We start from the raw sequence: 19983 nt of genomic DNA, 5'->3' as shown, positions 1-19983 counted from the left end.
TGGGTTCCGGATTGCTCACCTGAGCTCCCCGTTCATCCTGGCTACACTCGGATTCCAGTCACTGCAGGATGGACGAGATTAACTCATCGCCTCCTGGCCCCGGAGTGGCCAAGGACTGCGTTGCTTCTTGCACTTTTTGTGCCATGCTGTGCTTTAGTGTTTGGATCACTTGTCTCCTTCGGTTCATCCAAACAAAGACAACGTTAATAAGCATATAGGTTGTTCTACGATCTCAAATCCAGCACAGTTATGAGGCTAGTTTCTTTTGAAACATTGGGAGTGATTTGTAAAGCCATCACAACACTTCTCTCTCCATCTTACTTCAACGGGGTGGGATGAGAGTGTGAATCGTGCCTATATTCCGGCGGCGCATGTGACCGGTAACAATTTACAGGCAGATGGCGACCATCCAGTTTACCCGATCAAGTCCGACATGCCTCTGTGCTTGGCTGAAGCTAAACGGCGTTGCTCCCTTAAATAGGAGGATGTCGGCATCACGAGCTATGAAATACCGGTGCGTCACGGCGTGCGGCAATCGTTCTCCCATGACTGCGATGAGACGTCAGTCTCTGCTGAAGTTTCCGTGGTCTAGATGAGGCACTCCGCTCATCTTCATTTCTCAAGTTCCCTCGCTTGATGTGCCAGGTGCATCGGCTCCGGCGGCGCATTTGAGGGGTAAGAAGAAAGTGCAACGTCCATCACCGACGTAATGAGAGCCACGCTGATGCCGGGGTTCGGCCAAAACCTGGCTGGGACGGAACCCTCTCAGTGTCCGGAGATCGTACGACGTCTCCCCTCTACTACCGGACCTGCATGGGGGGAAGGGAGCTGCACAGATCAGAGCGATGGCCAACAGTTTGGCCTTTTTGTGCTCTCAAGACAACTCTGTCCGGGGGATGAGGTGACCCAGGTGCAGCTGACTGCCAACATCGGACCATCCTCTGCTCCAGGGTCCAGTGCGCCTCTCGGAGGAGTCAGCGCATGAGTCCTCAGAATGCCTCAGGCCTCATATTCAGACTGCACAGCAAACCGGAGAAGAAGTTCTTCAATGGACGTGTTGTGATGTGTCATGGGATTATTTGGGGTCACAACTTGGGGGCGCTCTTGTTATGTTGCCGTGTCACCATCCGGTTTGTTGGAAGTTGGAATCGTGAATAAAACCTGCTGTGTTGATACCTCCTGTGAGTCCTTTCAGTTTCGGCCATCACTGTTAGCGACGAGGATAAAGAACGAGACTTTTTGCAAACCGGTCACTGTGGTAACTGACGGCAACGTTTTTGTGTAGTTTGTTCATCATAGCGATAATCATGGCGGCTACTGTGGGTACAGTGACGCCTTTCGAAGCTAGTTCGCATTCATGGGAGGACTATTGTGAAATTTTGGAACATTTTTTTATTGCAAACGTCATTGAAGATGAGGATATACAGCGCGCAGTGTTGCTCAGCAGTGTCGGGGCCCAGGCATATGCGGAGCATTTGAGGAACCTGTTGAGACCGGAAAAACCAGGGGATCGTTCGTATGCTGAACTGGTCATCCTTTTGAGGAATCATTTCCATCTGAAACCGAGTGAGATTATGCAACGATGGAAGAAGAATAGAAGGACTGAAGAGACCGTTTGTGACTACGTGGCGGAGTTGAGGAACTGGCTCATGATTGTAACTATGGTGAGACACTGACTGTGATGCTGAGAGACCGCTTGGTGTGTGGGTTCAACGACGACAGGATACAGAGGAAGCTGCTGTCGCAGGATGGACTGACATTTGACAGAGCGTTCAAAGTGGCCTTAGCGATAGAAGCTGCAGATAGAGACTTGATGAACCCACGAGGTGTGAAGGACTCACTCCAAGGAAGTGGATCATCACCGGTCAACAAAGTGGAAGAGACGAGGGCAGTAGTGTCCATGGAGTCGAGACGGTGCTATAGATGTGGTGGAGAGACTCACTTGGCCAGTGATTGCCGGTTTGCTGAGGTCAAATGTCATAACTGTGGAAAAGTGGATCACTTAAAGACAGTACGTAAAAGTATGACAGAGGTGAGGGAGACAAAACAAACAAGAAAAAGGGGGAAAGGTACAACGCCGTCGAACAAATTTCATGCAGGAGAAGGATGACAGTGAAAATGAAGAGATGTTTACAGTGACAGATAAAAGAAGATGCAGCAGTGAGGAACTGGACATTCCTAGAGTAGAGCCGTTGAGGGTAAATGGAAAGAAGGTGGTTTTTGAGGTAGACACCGGCTGCAGTTACACTATTATGGCTCAACAGATGGTTGACAAAACAGAACTAACACTAAACTTGTGGACTGCAAGATAAAGTTAAAAACATATGGAGGTCATCAGGTTCCAGTGGTGGGGGCAATTAAGGTCAAGGTTGAACACAATGATCAGATCAAATGGCTGCCTGTCATTGTTGAAAGGTTGGTGAAAGGCTCAGGAGCAAGTCTTCTGGGCAGAGGCAGGATGAAAGCATTCCAGATAGAGGGGCAGTTTGTCCACAAAACAGATGAGGTGGACAGTTCCCTGCAAGAGGTTCTCTCCCGACATGAGAAGGTATTCAAAGAAGAGTTAGGGTCATTAAGGGCCACAGCCAAGATTCATGTGGCTCAGGATGCCACGCCCTTATTTTACAAACCCAGGTCGGTTCCATTTGTTGAGTGGAAATCGAACTTCAGAGACTAGCAGAGGAAAGAATATTGGAACCTGTGATGTTCTCTGAATGGGCAGCACCTATTGTGCCTGTGTTCAAACCTGATGGTAGTGTGAGGATTTGTGGAGATTATAAATTAACAGTGAACAAAGTCTCCACGACCGAACAGTATCCGATTCCAAGAATGGAGGATATGATGGCAAGCCTGGCAGGGGGGCAGAAGTTCACAAAACTCGATATGAGCCAAGCATATCAGCAAATAGTCCTTGAAAAGGAATCAAGGAATTTTGTGAGTGTCAACACTCACAAAGGTCTTTTAACATATACACGTCTGCCTTTTGGAGTAAACTCCAGTCCTGCTATTTTCCAACGCACCATGGAGAATGTACTTCAAGGTATGTTAAATGTGGCAGTGTATTTACATGAAATTATATTGAGAGGAAGAGATGACAGCTCTCATCTGCAAACACTCAAAGAAGTGCTGCAGAGGTTGGAGGATAAAGGCCTGAAGTTGTAACGGAGAAAGCGTCAGTCCATGGAAAACAAAGTAACATTCTTGGGTCATCAGGTGGACAGGACAGGCCTGCATCCAATGCCAGCGAAGGTCAAAGCAGTCCAGGAGGCTCTGGTGCCACGGTCTGTAAGTGAACTTAACCCTCGTATTATGATGAAAAAAAATTACATTGATTATGTTGGGGGTCATTTTGACACACACTGTGTAAATCCACTCAAAACAGTCAAAAAAACAGATTGAACCAATCTTCAATCTTCAAAACATCTTCATTTTAGATTATATAAAAATTTGTAAAACAGACATAGAACACATTTTCAATTTCAACCCTATATTTAAGAGCAATTTCAGTTTTTCCCTCCTCACAAACACTTTTATTTTCATTTAACTTGACCCATTTTTCAATGTTCAATATGTTCAATGCTCTCCACATGATGGACAGACTGTAACTGTGTGTTTTGTAGATGCAATTCTTGCATTTCACAAAACAGGTACTTGTTTTACTGTCAGATCTCGCATCTTTTCCGTTTCTTCACACCTGTATCCAATGCATCCTTGGCAGATTGGTAGGGTGATGTGAGCTTGACCTTTGTCAATGACAGCAGCAGTTGCTGGGCATCGAGGTGGCCTGGCTTGACTCTGCAGCTTGGGAGTGACGGGACATAGGCATTGTAAGCAGACACAACAACGATGTTGCAGAAAATCACCAATGAACACCATGTTTGGTGTTCCTGAATCGACCTTATCTCAGGCTGAAAACGCGTTTTCTGCATTGTTCCATCACTTTGCAGGGAATCTTCTGAACATGAAATTTTCACCTCCCACTACAGCAGAAAGGGTCTTTCGAGTAGTTGCACATCAAATCTAAGCTGTCTGATGTGTCTTTCCAAAGTTATCAACATTTTTTTGTTTGGCGTTCCGGAATCGACCTTATCTCAGGCTGAAAACGCGTTTTACGCATTGTGCCATTACTTTTCAGGGAAGCTTCAGAAAATGAAATGTTCACCTCCCACTATAGCAGAAAGGCTCTTTCTAGTAGTTGCAGAACAAATCTAAGCTGTCTGATGTGTTTTTCCAAAGTTATCAACATTTTTATGTTTGGCGTTCCGGAATCGACCTTATCTTAGGCTGAAAACGCGTTTTACGCATTGTGCCATAACTTTGCAGGGAAGCTTCAGAACATGAAATTTTCACCTCCCACTATAGCAGAAAGGGTCTTTCTAGTAGTTGCACATTAAATCTAAGCTGTCTGAAGTGTTGTTCCAAAGTTATCAACATTTTTACATTTGGCGTTGCGGAAACCACCTTATCTCAGGCTGAAAACGCGTTTCACGCATTGTGCCATAACTTCTCAGGGAAGCTTCAGAACATGAAATGTTCACATCCCACTATAGCAGAAAGGGTCTTTCTAGTAGTTGCACATCAAATCTAAGCTGTCTGAAGTGTTTTTCCAAAGTTATCAACATTTTTATGTTTGGTGTTCCTGAATCGACCTTATCTCAGGCTGAAAACGCGTTTCCTGCATTGTGGCATAACTTTGCAGGGAAGCTTCAGAACATGAAATTTTCACCTCCCACTGTAGCTAAAAGGATCTTTCTAGTAGTTGCACATCAAATCTAAGCTGTCTGAAGTGTTTTTCCAAAGTTATCAACATTTTTATGTTTGGGGTTTCGGAACCGACCTTATCCCCGGCTGAAAACGCGTTTTCTGCATTGTGCCAAAACTTTGCAGGGAAGCTGTAGAACATGAAATTTTCACCTCCCACTAGAGCAGAAATGGTATTTCTAGTAGTTGCACATCAAATCTAAGCTGTCTGAAGAGTTTTTCCTGAGTTATCAACATTTTTATGTTTGGCATTCTGAAATCAACCTCATCTCAGGCTGAAAACGCATTTCACGCATTGTGCCATAACTTTGCAGGGAAGCTTTAGAACATGAAATTTTCACCTCCCACTATAGCAGATAGGGTCTTTCTAGTAGTTGCACATCAAATCTAAGCTGTCTGAAGTGTTTTTCCAAAGTTATCAACATTTTTATGTTTGGCGTTACGGAATCGACCTTATCTCCGGCTGAAAACGCGTTTTCTGCATTGTGCCATAAATTTGCAGGGAAGCTTCAGAACATGAAATTTTCACCTCCCACTATAGCAGAAAGGGTCTTCCTAGTAGTTGCACATCAAATCTAAGCTGTCTGAAGTGTCTTTCGAAAGTTATCAACATTTTTACGTTTGGCGTTCCGGAATCGACCTTATCTTCGGCTGAAAACGCGTTTTACGCATTGTGCCATAACTTTGCAGGCATGCTTCAGAACATGAAATTTTCACCTCCCACTATAGCAGAAAGGGTCTTTCTAGTAGTTGCATATTAAATCTAAGCTGTCTGAAGTGTTGTTCCAAAGTTATCAACATTTTTACATTTGGCGTTGCGGAAACCACCTTATCTCAGGCTGAAAACGCGTTTCACGCATTGTGCCATAACTTCTCAGGGAAGCTTCAGAACATGAAATGTTCACATCCCACTATAGCAGAAAGGGTCTTTCTAGTAGTTGCACATCAAATCTAAGCTGTCTGAAGTGTTTTTCCAAAGTTATCAACATTTTTATGTTTGGTGTTCCTGAATCGACCTTATCTCAGGCTGAAAACGCGTTTCCTGCATTGTGGCATAACTTTGCAGGGAAGCTTCAGAACATGAAATTTTCACCTCCCACTGTAGCTAAAAGGATCTTTCTAGTAGTTGCACATCAAATCTAAGCTGTCTGAAGTGTTTTTCCAAAGTTATCAACATTTTTATGTTTGGGGTTTCGGAACCGACCTTATCCCCGGCTGAAAACGCGTTTTCTGCATTGTGCCATAACTTTGCAGGGAAGCTGTAGAACATGAAATTTTCACCTCCCACTAGAGCAGAAATGGTATTTCTAGTAGTTGCACATCAAATCTAAGCTGTCTGAAGAGTTTTTCCTGAGTTATCAACATTTTTATGTTTGGCATTCTGAAATCAACCTCATCTCAGGCTGAAAACGCATTTCACGCATTGTGCCATAACTTTGCAGGGAAGCTTTAGAACATGAAATTTTCACCTCCCACTAGAGCAGAAAGGGTATTTCTAGTAGTTGCACATCAAATCAAAGCTGTTTGAAGTGTTTTTCCAAAGTTATCAACACTTTTATGTTTGGCGTTCCGGAATCGACCTTATCTCAGGCTGAAAACACGATTTACGCATTCTGCCATAACTTTGCAGGGAAGCTTCAGAACATGAAATTTTCATATCCCACTATAGCAGAAAGGGTCTTTCTAGTAGTCTCACATCAAATCTAAGCTGTCTGAAGTGTTTTTCCAAAGTTATCAACATTTTTATGTTTGGCGCTCCGGAATCGACCTTATCTCAGTCTGAAAACGCGTTTTCTGCATTGTGCCATAACTTTGCAGGGAAGCTTCAGAACATGAAATTTTTACCTCCCACTATAGCAGAAAGGGTCTTTCTAGTAGTTGCACATCAAATCTAAGCTGTCGAAAGTGTTTTTCCAAAGTTATCAACATTTTTATGTTTGGCGTTTCGGAATCGACCTTATCCCGGGCTGAAAACGCGTTTTCTGCATTGTGCCATAACTTTGCAGGGAAGCTGTAGAACATGAAATTTTCACCTCCCACTAGAGCAGAAAGGGTATTTCTAGTAGTTGCACATCAAATCTAAGCTGTCTGAAGAGTTTATCCTGAGTTATCAACATTTTTATGTTTGGCATTCTGAAATCAACCTCATCTCAGGCTGAAAACGCGTTTCACGCATTGTGCCATAACTTTGCAGGGAAGCTTCAGAACATGAAATTTTAACATCCCACTATAGCAGAAAGGGTCTTTCTAGTAGTTGCACATCAAATCTAAGCTGTCTGAAGTGTTTTTCTAAAGTTATCAACATTCTTATGTTTGGCGTTCCGGAGTCAACCTTATCTCAGGCTGAAAACGCGTTTTACGCATTGTGCCATAACTTTGCAGGAAAGCTTCAGAACATGACATTTTCAACTCCCACTATAGCAGAAAGGGTCTTTCTAGTAGTTGCACGTCAAATCTAAGCTGTCGAAAGTGTTTTTCCAAAGTTATCAACATTTTTATGTTTGACGTCCCGGAATCGACCTTATCTCCGGCTGAAAACGCGTTTTCTGCATTGTGCCATAACTTTGCAGGGAAGCTTAAGAACATGAAATTTTCACCTCCCACTAGAGCAGAAAGGGTATTTCTAGTAGTTGCACATCAAATCTAAGCTGTCTGTAGAGTCTTTCCTGAGTTATCAACATTTTTATGTTTGGCGTTCTGAAATCAACCTCATCTCAGGCTGAAAACGCGTTTTACGCATTGTGCCATAACTTTGCAGGGAAGCTTCAGAAAATGAAATTTTAACCTCCCACTATAGCAGAAAGGGTCTTTCTAGTAGTTGCACATCAAATCTAAGCTGTCTTGAAGTGTTTTTCTAAAGTTATCAACATTTTTATGTTTGGCGTTCCGGAAGCCACCTTATCTCAGCCTGAAAACGCGTTTTACATATTTTGCCATAACTTTGCAGGGAAGCTTAAGAACATGACATTTTAACATCCCACTATAGCAGAAAGGGTCTTTCTAGTAGTTGCACATCAAATCTAAGCTGTCTGAAGTGTTTTTCCAAAGTTATCAACATTTTTATGTTTGGCGTTCCGGAATCGACCTTATCTCAGGCTGAAAACGTGTTTTCTGCATTGTGCCATAACTTTGCAAGGAAGCTTCAGAAAATGAAATTTTCACCTCCCACTATAGCAGAAAGGGTATTTCTAGTAGTTGCACATCAATTCTAAGCTGTCTGTAGAGTTTTTCCTGAGTTATCAACATTTTTATGTTTGGCGTTCCGGAATCGACCTTATCTCAGGCTGAAAACGCGATTTCTGCATTGTGCCACAACTTTGCAGGGAAGCTTCAGAACATGACATTTTCACCTCCCACTAAAGCAGAAAGGGTCTTTCTAGTAGTTGCACATCAAATCTAAACTGTCTGAAGTGTTTTTCGAAAGTTATCAACATTTTTATGTTTGGCGTTCCGGAACCCACCTTATCTCAGGCTGAAAACGCGTTTTCTGCATTGTGCCATAACTTTGCAGGGAAGCTTCAGAACATGAAATGTTCACCTCCCACTATACCAGAACGGATCTTTCTAGTAGTTGCACGTCAAATCTAAGCTGTCTGAAGTGTTTTTCCAAAGTTATCAACATTTTTATGTTTGGCGTTCCGGAATCGACCTTATCTCAGGATGAAAAATTGTTTTCCGCATTGTCCCATAACTTTCCAGGGAAGCTTCAGAACATAAAATTTTGACCTCCCACTATGGCAGAAAGGGTCTTTCTACTAGTTGCACATTAAATCTAAGCTGTCTGTAGTGCGTTTCCAAAGTTATCAACATTTTTATGTTTGGCGTTCCGGAACCCACCTTGTCTCAGGCTGAAAACGCGTTTTCTGCTTTGTGCCATAACTTTGCAGGGAATCTTCAGAACATGAAATTTTAACCTCCCACAATAGCATAAAGGGTCTTTCTTGTAGTTGCTCTTCAAATCTAAGTTGCCTGAAGTGGTTTTCCAAAGTTATCAACATTTTTATGTTTGGCGTTCCGGAACCCACCTTTTTTCAGGCTGAAAACGCGTTTTCTGCATTGTGCCATAACTTTGCAGGGAAGCTTCAGAACATGAAATTTTCACCTCCCACTATAGCAGAAAGGGTCTTTCTAGTAGTTGCACATCAAATCTAAGCTGTCTGAAATGTTTTTTCCAAAGTTATCAACATTTTTATATTTGACGATTCGGAACCCACCTTATCTCAGGCTGAAAACTCGTTTTGTGCATTGTTCCTTAACTTTGCAGGGAAGCTTCAGAACATGAAATTTTAACCTCCCACTGTAGCAGAAAGGGTCTTTCTCGTAGTTGCACATCAAATCTAAGCTGTTTGAAGTGTTTTTCCAAAGTTATCAACATTTTTATGTTTGGCGTTCCGGAACCCAAATGACCTCAGGCTGAAAACGCGTTTTCTGCATTGTTCCTTAACTTTGCAGGGAAGCTTCAGAACATGAAAGTTTCAACTCCCACTATAACAGACAGGGTCTTTCTAGTAGTTGCACATCAAATCTAAGTTGTCTGAAGTGTTTTTCGAAAGCTCTCAACATTTTTATGTTTGGCGTTCCGGAAACGACCTTATCTCGGGCTAAAAACGCGTTTTCCGCATTGTGCCATAACTTTGCAGGGAAGCTTCAGAAAATGAAATTTTCACCTCCCACTATAGCAGAAAGGGTCTTTCTAGTAGTTGCACATTAAATCTAAGCTGTCTGAAGTGTTTTTCGAAAGCTCTCAACATTTTTACGTTTGGCGTTTCGGAAACCACCTTATCTCAGACTGAACACGCGTTTTCTGCATTGTGCCATAACTTCTCAGGGAAGCTTCAGAACATGAAATGTTCACCTCCCACTATAGCAGAAAGGGTCTTTCTAGTAGTTGCACATCAAATCTAAGCTGTCTGAAGTGTTTTTCCAAAGTTAACAACATTTTTATGTTTGGCGTTCCGGAACCCACCTTAACTCAGGCTGAAAACGCGTTTTCGGCATTGTGCCATAACTTTGCAGGGAAGCTTCAGAACATGAAATATTCAGGTCCCACTATAGCAGAAAGGGTCTTTCTAGTAATTGCACATCAAATCTATGCTGTCTGAAGTGTTTTTCCAAAGTTATCAACATTTTTATGTTTGGCGTTCCGGAACCCACCTTGTCTCAAGCTGAAAACGCGTTTTCTGCATTGTGCCATAACTTTGCAGGGAAGCTTCAGAACATGAAATGTTCACGTCCCACTATAACAGAAATGGTCTTTCTAGTAGTTGCACATCAAATCTAAGCTGTCTGAAGTGTTTTTCCAAAGTTATCAACATTTTTATGTTTGGCGTTCCGGAATCGACCTTATCTCAGGCTGAAAACGCGTTTTCGGCATTGTGCCATAACTTTGCAGGGAAGCTTCAGAACATGAAATTTTCACCTCCCACTATAGCAGAAAGGGTCTTTCTAGTAGTTGCACATCAAATCTAAGCTGTCTGAAGTGTTTTTCTAAAGTTATCAACATTTTTATGTTTGGCGTTCCGGAATCGACCTTATCGCAGGCTGAAAACGCGTTTTACGCATTGTGCAATAACTTTGCGGGGAAGCTTCAGAAAATGATATTTTCACCTCCCACTATAGCAGAAAGGGTGTTTCTAGTAGTTGCACATTAAATCTAAGCTGTCTGAAGTGTTGTTCCAAAGTTATCAACATTTTTACGTTTGGCGTTTCGGAAACCACCTTATCTCAAGCTGAAAACGCGTTTTCTGCATTGTGCCATAACTTTGCAGGGAAGCTTCAGAACATGAAATGTTCACCTCCCACTATAGCAGAAAGGGTCTTTGTAGTAGTTGCACATCAAATCTAAGCTGTCTGAAGTGTTTTTCCAAAGTTATCAACATTTTTATGTTTGGCGTTCCGGAACCCACCTTATCTCAGGCTGAAAACGCGTTTTCTGCATTGTGCCATAACTTTGCAGGGAAGCTTCAGAACATGAAATTTTAAACTCCCACTGTAGCAGAAAGGGTCTTTCTAGTAGTTGCACATCAAATCTAATCTGTCTGAAGTGTTTTTCGAAAGTTATTAACATTTTTATGTTTGGCGTTCCAGAAACAACCTTATCTCAGGCTGAAAATGCGTTTTCTGCATTGTCCCATAACTTTGAAGGAAAGCTTCAGAACATGAAATTTTCAGCTCCCACTATAGCAGAAAGGGTCTTTCTAGTAGTTGCACATCAAATCTAAGCTGTCTGAAGTGTTGTTCCAAAGTGATCAACATTTTTACCTTTGGAGTTTCGGAACCCACCGTATCTCAGGCTGAAAACGCGTTTTCTGCATTGTGCCATAACTTCTCAGGGAAGCTTCAGAACATGAAATGTTCACCTCCCACGATAGCAGAAAGGGTCTTTCTAGTAGTTGCACATCAAATCTAAGCTGTCTGAAGTGTTTTTCCAAAGTTATCAACATTTTTATGTTTGGCGTTCCGGAATCGACCTTATCTCAGCCTGAAAACGCGTTTTACGCATTGTTCCTTAACTTTGCAGGGAAGCATCAGTACATGAAATTTTCAGCTCCCACTATGACTAACAGTTTCTTTCTAGTAGTTGCACATCAAATCTAATCTGTCTGAAGTGTTTTTCGAAAGTTATCAACATTTTTATGTTTGGCGTTCCGGAATCGACCTTATCTCAGGCTGAAAACGTGTTTTACGCTTTGTCCCACAACTTTCCAGGGAAGCTTCAGAACATGAAATTTTGACCTCCCACTATAGCAGAAAGGGTCTTTCTAGTAGTTGCACATCAGATCTATGCTGTCCGAAGTGTTTTTCGAAAGTTATCAACATTTTTCTGTTTCGTGTTCCGGAATCGACCTTATCTCAGGATGAAAAATCGTTTTCTGCATTGTCCCATAACTTTCCAGGTAAGCTTCAGAACATGAAATTTTCACCTCCCACTATAGCAGAATGCGTCTTTCTAGTAGTTGCACATCAAATCTTAGTTGTCTGATGTGTTTTTCCAAAGTTCTCAACATTTTTATGTTTGGCGTTCTGAAATCAACCTCATCTCAGGCTGAAAACGGGTTTTACGCATTGTGCCATAACTTTGCAGTGAAGCTTAAGAACATCGAATTTTCACCTCCCACTATAGCAGAAAGGGTCTTTCTAGTAGTTGCAGATCAAATCTAAGCTGTCTGAAGTGTTGTTCCAAAGTGATCAATATTTTTACGTTTGGCGTTTCGGAACCCACCTTATCTCAGGCTGAAAACGCGTTTTCTGCATTGTGCCATAATTCTCATGGGAAGCTTCAGAACATGAAATGTTCACCTCCCACTATAGCAGAAAGCGTCTTTCTAGTAGTTGCACATCAAATCTAAGCTGTCTGAAGTGTTTTTCCAAAGTTATCAACATTTTTATGTTTGGCGTTCCGGAATCGACCTTATCTCAGGATGAAAAATCGTTTTCTGCATTGTGCCATAACTTTTCAGGGAAGCTTCAGAACATGAAATGTTCGCCTACCACTATAGCGGATAGGGTCTTTGTAGTAGTTGCACATCAAATCTAAGCTGTCTGAAGTGTTTTTCGAAAGTTATCAACATTTTTATGTTTGGCGTTCCGGAACCCACGTTATCTCTGGCTGAAAACGCGTTTTCTGCTTTATGCCATAACTTTGCTGGGAATCTTCAGAACATGAAATTTTCAGCTCCCACTATAGCAGAAAGGGTCTTTCTAGTAGTTGCACATCAAATCTAAGCTGTCTGAAATGTTTTTTCCAAAATTATCAACTTTTTTATGTTTGGCGTTCCGGAACCCATCTTAACTCAGGCTGAAAACGCGTTTTCTGCATTGTGCCATAACTTTGCAGGGAAGCTTCAGAACATGAAATTTTAACCTCCCACTGTAGAAGAAAGGGTCTTTCTAGTAGTTGCACTTCAAATATAAGCTGTCTGAAGTGTTTTTCCAAAGTTATCAACACTTTTATGTTTGGCGTTCCGGAACCCACCTTATCTCAGGCTGAAAACGCGTTTTCTGCATTGTGCCATAACTTTGCAGGGAAGCTTCAGAACATGAAATTTTAACATCCCACTATAGCAGAAAGGGTCTTTCTAGTAGTTGCACATCAAATCTAAGCTGTCTGATATGTTTTTTCCAAAGTTATCAACATTTTTATGTTTGGCGTTCCGGAACCCACCTTGTCTCAGGCTGAAAACGCGTTTTCTGCATTGTGCTATAACTTTGAAGGAAAGCTTCAGAACATGAAAGTTTCATCTCCCACTATAGCAGAAAGGGTCTTTCTAGTAGTTACACATCAAATCTAAGCTGTCTGAAGTGTTTTTCCAATGTTATCAACGTTTTTATGTTTGGCGTTCCGGAACCCACCTTATCTCAGGCTGAAAACGCGTTTCCTGCATTGTTCCTTAACTTTGCAGGGAAGCATCAGAACATGAAATTTTCAGCTCCCACTATGACAAACATGGTCTTTCTAATAGTTGCACATCAAATCTAATCTGTCTGAAGTGTTTTTCGAAAGTTATCAACATTTTTATGTTTGGCGTTCCGGAACCCACCTTATCTCAGGCTGAAAACGCGTTTTCTGCATTGTTCCTTAACTTTGCAGGGAAGCTTCAGAACATGAAATTTTCAACTCCCACTATAACAGAAAGGGTCTTTGTAGTCGTTGCACATCAAATCTAAGCTGTCTGAAGTGGTTTTCCAAAGTTATCAACATTTTTATGTTTGGCGTTCCGGAACCCACCTTATCTCAGGCTGAAAACGCGTTTTCTGCATTGTGCCATAACTTTGAAGGAAAGCATCAGAACATGAAAGTTTCACCTCCCACTGTAGCAGAAAGGGTCTTTCTTGTAGTTGCACATCAAATCTAAGCTGTCTGAAGTGTTTTTCCAAAGTTATCAACATTTTTATGTTTGGCGTTCCGGAATCCCACCTTATGTCAGGCTGAAAACGCGTTTTCTGCATTGTTCCTTAACTTTGCAGGGAAGCTTCAGAACATGAAATTTTAACCTCCCACTGTAGCAGAAAGGGTCTTTGTAGTAGTTGCACATCAAATCCAAGCTGTCTGAAGTGTTGTTCCAAAGTTATCAACATTTTTACGCTTGGCCTTCCGGAACCCACCTTATCTCAGGCTGAAAACGCGTTTTACGCATTGTGCCATGACTTTGCATGGAAGCTTCAGAACATGAAATGTTCACCTCCCACTATAGCAGAAAAGGTCTTTCTAGTAGTAGCACATCAAATCTAAGCCGTCCGAAGTGTTTTTCGAAAGTTATCAACATTTTTATGTTTGGCGTTCCGGAATCGACCTTATCTCAGGATGAAAAATCGTTTTCTGCATTGTCCCATAACTTTGCAGCGAAGCTTCAGAACATGAAATTTTCGCCTCCCTCTAAAGCAGAAACGGTCTTTGTAGTAGTTGCACATCAAATCTAAGCTGTCTGAAGTGTTTTTAGAAAGTTATTAACATTTTTATGTTTGGCGTTCCGGAACCCACCTTTTCTCAGGCTGAAAACGCGTTTTCTGCATTGTGCCATAACTGTGAAGGAAAGCTTCACAACATGAAAGTTTCACCTCCCACTATAGCAGAAAGGGTCTTTCTAGTAGTTACACATCAAATCTAAGCTGTCTGAAGTGTTTTTCCAAAGTTATCAACATTTTCATGTTTGGCGTTCCGGAATCGAGCTTATCTCAGGCTGAAGACGCGTTTTACGCATTGTGCCATAACTTTGCAGGGACGTTCCAGAAAATGAAATTTTCACCTCCCACTATAGCAGAAAGGGTTTTTCTAGTAGTTGCACATCAAATCTAAACTGTCTGAAGTGTTTTTCGAAAGTTATCAACATTTTTATGTTTGGCGTTCCGGAACCCACCTTATCTCAAGCTGAAAACGCGTTTTCTGCATTGTGCCATTACTTTGCGGGGAAGCTTCAGAACATGAAATCTTCACTTCCCACTATAGCAGAAAGGGTCTTTCTAATAGTTGCACATCAAATCTAAGCTGTCTGAAATGTTTTTCGAAAGTTATAAACATCTTTATGTTTGGCGTTCCGGAACCCACCTTGTCTCAGGCTTAAAACGCGTTTTCTGCTTTGTGCCATAACTTTGAAGGAAAGCTTCAGAACATGAAAGTTTCACCTCCCACTATAACAAACTGGGACTTTGTAGTCGTTGCACATCAAATCTAAGCTGTCTGAAGTGTTTTTCAAAAGTTATCAACATTTTTATGTTTGGCGTTCCGGAACCCACCTTATCTCAGGCTGAAAACGCGTTTTCTGCATTGTTCCTTAACTTTGCAGGGAAGCTTCAGAACATGAAATTTTCACGTCCCACTATAGCAGAAAGGGTCTTTCTAGTAGTTGCACATCAAATCTGAGCTGTCTGAAATGTTTTTTCAAAAATTATCAACATTTTTATGTTTGGCGTTCCAGAACCCACCTTAACTCAGGCTGAAAACGCGTTTTCAGCATTGTGCCATAACTTTGCAGGGAAGCTTCAGAACATGAAATTTTAAGGTCCCACTGTAGCAGAATGGGTCTTTCGAGTAGTTTCACTTCAAATCTAAGCTGTCTGAAGTGTTTTTCCAAAGTTATCAACTGTTGTATGTTTGGCGTTCCGGAATCGACGTTATCTCAGGCTGAAAACGCGTTTTACGCATAGTGCCATAACTTTGCAGGGAAGCTTCAGAACATGAAATTTTCACCTGCCACTATAGTAGAAATGGTCTTTCTAGTAGTTGCACATCAAATCGAAGCTGTCTGAAGTGTTTATCCAAAGTTATCAACATTTTTATGTTTGGCGTTCCGGAACCCACCTTATCTCAGGCTGAAAACGCGTTTTCTGCATTGTGCCATAACTTTGCAGGGAAGCTTCAGAACATGAAATTTTCACCTCCCACTATAGCAGAAAGGGTCTTTCTAGTAGTTACACATCAAATCTAAGCTGTCTGAAGTGTTTTTCCAAAGTTATCAACATTTTTCTGTTTGGCGTTCCAGAATCGACCTTATCTCAGGCTGAAAACGCGTTTTACGCATTGTGCCATAACTTTGCAGGGAACCTTTAGAACATGAAATTTTCACCTCCCACTATAGCAGAAAGGGACTTTCTAGTAGTTGCACATCAAATCTAATCTGTCTGAAATGTTGTTCCAAAGTTAGCAACATTTTTATGTTTGGCGTTCTGGAATCGACCTAATCTCAGGATGAAAATGCGATTTCTGCATTGTCCCATAACTTTCCAGGGAAGCTTCATAACATCAAATTTTGACCTCTCACTATAGCAGAAATGGTAATTCTAGTAGTTGCACATCAAATCTAAGCTGTCTGAAGTGTTTTTCGAAAGTTATCAACATTTTTATGTTTGGCGTTCCGGAATCGACCTTATCTCAGTCTGAAAATGTGTTTTCTGAATTGTGCCGTAACTTTGCAGGGAAGCCTCAGAACATGAAATTTTCACCTCCCGCTATAATAGAAAGGGTCTTTCTAATAGTTGCACATCGAATCTAAGCTGTCTGAAGTGTCTTTTCAAAGTTATCAACACTTTTATGTTTGGCGTTGCGGAATCGACCTTATCTCAGGCTGAAAACGCGTTTTACGCATGGTGCCATAACTTTGCAAGGAAGCTTCAGAACATGAATTTTTCACCTCCCACAATGGCAGAAAGGGTCTTTCTAGTAGTTGCACATCACATCTAAGCTGTCTGAAGTGTTTTTCCAAAGTTATCAACATTTTTATGTTTGGCGTTCCGGAATCGACCTTTTCTCAGGCTGAAAACGTTTTTTTTGCATTGTGCCATAACTTTGCAGGGAAGCTTCAGAACATTAAATTTTCACATCCCACAATAGCAGAAAGGGTCTTTCTCGTAGTTGCACATTAAAGCTAAGCTGTCTGAAGTGTTTTTCCAAACTTATGAACATTTTTATGTTTGGCGTTCCGGAGTCGACCTTATCTCAGGCTGAAAACGCTTTTTACGCATTGTGCCACAACTTTGCATAAAGCTTCAGAACATGAAATTTTCACCTCCCACTATAGTAGAAAGGGTCTTTCTAGTAGTTGCAGATCAAATCTAAGCTGTCTGAAATGTTTTTCCAAAGTTATCTACATTTTTATGTTTGGCGTTCCGGAATCGACCTTATCTCAGTCTGAAAACGTGTTTTCTGCATCCTGCCATAACTTTGCAGGGAAGCCTCAGAACATGAAAATTTCACCTGCCGATATAGTAGAAAGGGTCTTTCTAGTAGTTGCACATCAAATCTCAGCTGTCTGAAGTGTTTTTCCAAATTTATCAACATTTTTATGTTTGGCGTTCCGGAATCGACCTTATCTCAGGCTGAAAACGCGTTTTCTGAATTGTGCCATAACTTTGCAGGGAAGCTTCGGAACATGAAATTTTCACATCCCACTATAGCAGAAAGGGTCTTTCTAGTAGTTGCACATCAAATCTAAGCTGTCTGAAGTGTTTTTCGAAAGTTATCAACATTTTTATGTTTGGCGTTCCAGAATCGACCTTATCACAGGCTGAAAACGCGTTTTCTGCATTGTGCCATAACTTTGCAGGGAATCTTCAGAACATGAAATTTTCATATCCCACTAAAGCATAAAGGGTCTTTCTCCGACTTGCTCATCAAATCTGAGCTCTCTGAAGTGTTTTTCGAAAGTTATCAACATTTTTATGTTTGGCGTTCCGGAACCCACCTTATCTCAAGCTGAAAACGCGTTTTCTGCATTGTGGCATAACTTTGCAGGGAGGCTTCAGAACATGAAATGTTCACCTCCCACTATAGCAGAAAGGGTCTTTCTAGTAGTTGCACATCAAATCTAAGTTGTCTGATGTGTTTTTCCAAAGTTATCAACATTTTTATGTATGGCGTTCCGGAATCTACCTTATCCCAGGCTGAAAACGCGTTTTCTGCATTGTGCCATAACTTTGCAGGGAACCTTTAGAACATGAAATTTTCACCTCCCACTATAGCAGAAAGGGTCTTTCTTGTAGTTCCTCGTCAAATCTAAGCTGTCTGAAGTGTTTTTCGAAAGTTATCAACATTTTTATGTTTGGCGTTCCGGAACCCACCTTATCTCAAGCTGAAAACGCGTTTTCTGCATTGTGCCATAACTTTGCAGGGAGGCTTCAGAACATAAAATGTTCACCTCCCACTATAGCAGAAAGGGTCTTTCTAGTAGTTGCACATCAAATCTAAGCTGTCTGAAGTGTTTTTCGGAAGTTATCAACATTTTTATGTTTGGCGTTCCAGAATCGACCTTATCTCAGACTGAAAACGCGTTGTCCGCATTGTGCCATAACTTTGCATGGAAGCTTCCGAACATGAAATTTTAACCTCCCACTATAGCAGAAAGGGTCTTTCTAGTAGTTGCACATCAAATCTAAGATGTCTGAAGTGTTTTTCCAAAGTTATCAACATTTTTAAGTTTGCCGTTCCGGAATTGACCTTATCTCAGGCAGAAAACGCTATTTACGCTTTGTGCCATAACCTTGCACGGAAGCTTCAGAAAATGAAATTTTCACCTCCCACTATGGCAGAAAGGGTTTTTCTAGTAGTTGCACATCAAATCTAAGCTATCTGAAGTGTTTTTCCAAAGTTATCAACATTTTTATGTTTGGCGTTCCGGAACCCACCTTATCTCAGGCTGAAAACAGGTTTTCTGCATTGTGACATAACTTTGCAGGGAAGCTTCAGAACATGAAATTTTCACCTCCCACTATAGCAGAAAGGGTCTTTCTAGTAGTTGCACATCAAATCTAAGCTGTCTGAAGTGTTTTTCCAAAGTTATCAATATTTTTTTGTTTGGCGTTCCGGAATCGACCTTAACTCAGGCTGAAAACGCGTTTCCTGCATTGTGGCATAACTTTGCAGGGAAGCTTCAGAACATGAAATTTTCACCTCCCACTATAGCAGAAAGGGTCTTTCTAGTAGTTGCACATCAGATCTAAGCTGTCTGAAGTGTTTTTCCAAAGTTATCAACATTTTTATGTTTTGCGTTCTGGAACTCACCTTATCTCAGGCTGAAAACGCGTTTTCTGCATTGTGCCATAACTTTGCAAGGAAGCTTCAGAACATGAAATTTTCACCTCCCACTATAGCAGAAAGGGTCTTTCTAGTAGTTGCACATCAAATCTAAGCTGTCTGAAGTGTTTTTCCAAAGTTATCCACATTTTTATGTTTTGCGTTCTGGAAGCCACCTTATCTCAGGCTGAAAACGCGTTTTCTGCATTGTGCCATAACTTTGCAGGGAGACTTCAGAACATGAAATTTTCTCCTCCCACTATAGCAGAAAGGGTCTTTCTAGTAGTTGCACATCAAATCTAAGCTGTCTGAAGTGTTTTTCCAAAGTTATCAACATTCTTATGTTTGGCGTTCCGGAATCAACCTTATCTCAGCCTGAAAACGCGTTTTTCGCATTGTGCCATAACTTTGCAGGAAAGCTTCAGAACATGAAATTTTCCACTCCCACTATAGCAGAAAGGGTCTTTCTAGTAGTTGCACATAAAATCTAAGCTGTCTGAAGTGTTTTTCCAAAGTTATCAACATTTTTATGTTTGGCGTTCTGGAACCCACCTAATCTCAGGCTCGAAACGCGTTTTCTGCATTGTGCCATAACTTTGCAGTGAAGCTTCAGAACATGAAATTTTCACCTCCCACTAGAGCAGAAAGGGTCTTTCTAGTAGTTGCACATCAAATCTAAGCTGTCTGAAGTGTTTTTCCAAAGTTATCAATATTTTTATGTTTGGCGTTCCGGAATCGACCTTATCTCAGGCTGAAAACGCGTTTCCTGCATTGTGCCATAACTTTGCAGGGAAGCTTCAGAACATGAAATGTTGGCCGCCCACTATAGCAGATAGGGTCATTCTAGTAGTTGCACATCAAATCTAAGCTGTCTGAAGTGTTTTTCCAAAGTTATCAACATTTTTATGTTTGGCGTTCCGGAATCGACCTTTTCTCAGACTGAAAACGCGTTTTACGCATTGTGCCATAACTTTCGAGGGAAGCTTCAGAACATGAAATTTTCAACTCCCACTATTGCAGAAAGGGTCTTTCTAGTAGTTGCACATCAAATCTAAGCTGTCTGAAGTGTTTTTCCAAAGTTATCAATATTTTTATGTTTGGCGTTTCGGAATCGACCTTATCTCAGGCTGAAAACGCGTCTCCTGCATTGTGGCATAACTTTGCAGTGAAGCTTCAGAACATGAAATTTTCACCTCCCACTGTAGCAGAAAGGGTCT

The sequence above is a fragment of the Synchiropus splendidus genome, chromosome 13 (assembly GCF_027744825.2).
Source record: "Synchiropus splendidus isolate RoL2022-P1 chromosome 13, RoL_Sspl_1.0, whole genome shotgun sequence".
Lineage (NCBI taxonomy): Eukaryota > Metazoa > Chordata > Actinopteri > Syngnathiformes > Callionymidae > Synchiropus > Synchiropus splendidus.
The sequence above is the reverse complement of the archived record's forward strand: the minus strand, read 5'-3'. Positions refer to the sequence as shown.